Source organism: Dermacentor andersoni, chromosome 3, assembly GCF_023375885.2.
Source record: "Dermacentor andersoni chromosome 3, qqDerAnde1_hic_scaffold, whole genome shotgun sequence".
Classification (NCBI taxonomy): Eukaryota; Metazoa; Arthropoda; class Arachnida; order Ixodida; family Ixodidae; genus Dermacentor; species Dermacentor andersoni.
This window is the reverse complement of record NC_092816.1, coordinates 154754589-154758110: the sequence shown is the minus strand read 5'-3', so window position 1 is coordinate 154758110 and position 3522 is coordinate 154754589.

Here is a 3522-nt window from a genome sequence, read left to right as displayed (position 1 = left end):
CTCACTTTTTGCAAAGAGTCCATTACCGAGGCGAAAACTCAAACTCAGTATACTGTAGTCATGGACGACTTCAATGCAAAAGTGGGAAAAAAAGCAGGCTGGTGAACAAGCAATTGGCTAGTTGCCAGTGGCTTGTCGCGACGCAGCAGAGAGGCTTGGGCTTTCTATACCGCCGTAGGAGCGGTCATCTACGTGCTGACACGCGTTCCGAAGGACGTGAATAAAGCTTTACCATACCGTACCACGCCACGAACCAGGTGTGCCATTTATATTTGTCCCCGCCCTGCGTGCGTTATCTCTATGTTTCAAACGTGACTACTGGCCAGTACAAATAATGAATGCATAATGCGTCACGAAATACAAAATGCTATTTCCCTTCTCGCTCGTAAAAATGGCAAAAGCGCAACTCTTTGCGACAGCACATTTTGCAGCGTATATAATGTATAGTTATTGCCGTGTTTTTCGCTGTTTACATCTCTAGGCGCCGCCGCCCGATTTCGCTGCTCCGCTAACGCGCTCGTTAATGTTAGAACGTCCTGCTGCGTTCTGGTTAACGATCCGCGACATGCTACGCGCCGGCCATCCCTTATGCAAACGCGCAAATGACACGCCCTGTGCACGAATTAGCGCAGCGCGCTCGTGGCCTCCATTAACGCTCGTTGCTCAGCCTACTGTAAACTTCACGAGATTAATCGACCGGTGGTACACGGCGGAACCTATATAGGCGTGCAACTCGGGAAGGGGTGAAGGTGGGAGAGGGGGTGCGGGAGAGAGGGCTCAATTTCCCGTGACATGACGCCGCAGTGCTTGCACGAACGTCGTCTTGAGCCATATGTACCACGCACGCCCATTTTTACGAAGTTGTCGAGTTCTTGTGCAAAACGGTAATTGAATTGAATTCTGGGGTTTTACGTGCCGAATCCGCGATTTGATTGTGAGGCGCGCCGTAGTGGGGGACCCCGGAGTAATTTTGGCCACCAGGGGATCTTTAACGTGCCCCCAATTAATGCACAGGACACGGGCGTTCTTGCATCTCGCCCCCACAGAAATGCGGCCGCCGCTGCAGTGCTGGGATTCGATCCCTCGACCTCGTGCTGAGCAGCGTAACACCATACCTGCTAATATTAAGGCGTAAGCCTTTAGTGGCTCATGTGCGTCCGTGCACAGTCCGTGGTGGACGCAGGAAACCGGTGATCAATCACAGCCGGTGACAGCTGTCACAGCGCTTGATGGGTGACCCCAGGTGAACAATGGGTGTTCCATCAAAGTTAGCAGGTGATTCCGAGGCAAAAAGGACATAGATATTAGCAACCACGGCGGGTGGTGCAAAACGGTAATTGTCATCGTTCCTCTTGTCCTTTCATCAACGCTGCGCTCCCAGCTTTTCCAACACCTCGACTACCAGTAATTTCCTCTCGGCAACATCTCGCCCGTCAGAACCGTCAAACTACATGAAGTGCATTTACAGCACGTTTCCAGTATATTAACGTGATAACATTAAGGTCCCTGTGTCGCAAAAGAATCCGGCATCGGTGCCTTGCGGTGAAAATCCCTTCGCGAAAAATCATTGCGAACCGCAAGCAACCACGCAGGCCTTCCGCGTAGCGTGGAGGCCTTACCGAGCTAGTTCAATTTCTCAAAGTAAAATGTGTCAGAAAAATCGTAGAGTACAACTTATACACAAGCTACAGGCATAATAGCGTCAGATTGTAATGTGAATATACGAGCAAACATAATTTTGTTACGCGGAGACACAACCGAACTCCTTTTCCAGCGTTACTACCATTCACAGATCGGCGCGCGCGCTCAATTCCTTGCAACTGCATGCTGATGGCGCCCGCCTCCGCGCATCTGCGCGAAGGTGGATAAGAAAAGCTGCGCTTGCCGGGAAGCGTGACAAGCAGTCAGGGACCTTTGACTGCTACGCGTTCCACTTTTCAAGGGCCCCTCACCAGGTCTGGCCATTTTGACCTGACGAGCGCAGAGCATACATTGCGCGATAACAATCGTGCCTGCAAAGCATTACAACGCTACGCACCGCGGAAAGATCTGAAATTTCAAACCGAACGCTGTTTTTTTCTTCTCGTCGCGGCCGCCGCGCTCCAAGCCGGACGGTGACGTAGTCGTGCCCCCGCGCCTACGTACTCGTGTCCGCAGTGCGACATCGCTCGTGGTGACACGTGACTTCGAGAATTATTCAACACAGCATGTGTTATCTGCGCGATCTGTTGCTTGAATTGAGGGATTGAAGTTTGGAGAAAGATTAAAACACACAAACGGAATGTCTGCGTGCTTTTTTTTTACTTCGCACCGAAGCAAGGGAGATGTACTTCCGCTACGTCTGCTTGCTCCCACGGTCACCCACCGTGGTTGCTCAGTGACTATGGTGCTGGGCTGCTGAGCACGGGGTCGCGGGATCGAATCCCGGCCACGGCGGCCGCATTTCGATGGGGGCGAAATGGGAAAACATCCGTGTACTTAGATTTAGGTGCATGCACGTTAAAGAACCCCAGGTGGACCAAGTTTCCGTAGTCCTCCAATACGGCGTGCCTCATAATCAGAAAGTGGTTTTGGAACGTAAAACCTCATAATTTTTTTGTTCCCACGGCCGTGCGGTCACGTGCGCGGGTACCGAAACTGCCATTTTCTACCGTGTTAGAGCGCCGTGATCATGCTCTGTGATCCGCTTGTTCTGCCTCAGTATTCGTGTAGCACTGAATTATACCGCTAGTCATGTTTCCTTGTACACAGCGCGCAATATCGTGCGCTGCGCGAACGAGACAGCGGCTTGCGCGCGACGCCGTCGACGGCACCACGTAGCGCGAAAAAAAAAAAAAGAGCGAGGAGAAAAAAAATGAGGACGGCGCCTGTGACGTATGCGTCACATAATCCTCGAGGTCCGGTATGGGAGAACGCAGGGAAGGAATTTCGCTAGTGAGATCTTGATGAGGGCTAGTTGGTTCATACTTCGAACTGAGGTTAAACAGCGCGAAAAAGACGAGGACACAAGGAAACAAATGCCACAGACAAGCGCTGACTGCCAACTGGAAGTTTGTTTCTACTAGGACACATAAATACCCAAGAAAGTGGATGGAGAAACAGCGCCGCGGTAGCTCAATTGGTAGAGCATCGCACGCGAAATGCGAAGGTTGTGGGTTGGGTTCCCACCTGCGGCAAGTTGTTTTTTCATCCACTTTAATTTCCATTAATTTATCGTTTCTTTATTTCATTTATTAAGCACAAGTAATTTCCGGTATGTGGTCCTTCGTGTCAGTGTTTGTTGGCTTCTTATGATATGACTATATATATATATATATATATATTTAAAACTTAAAAATACTCTTCGTCTGTTACAACGGAAGAAGAGGTGTGTTTGAGTCATGTATATATCAAACAGATAGAAATATGTGCGTTCAACATAAAAGAACGAAGAACTAATTAAGGCAGCTTCAACGCACGTTTAGAAAGAGACAGCGAGAAATCTGTTATGAGAAAAAAATTTCTGAGGTCGTGTTTCCAAAA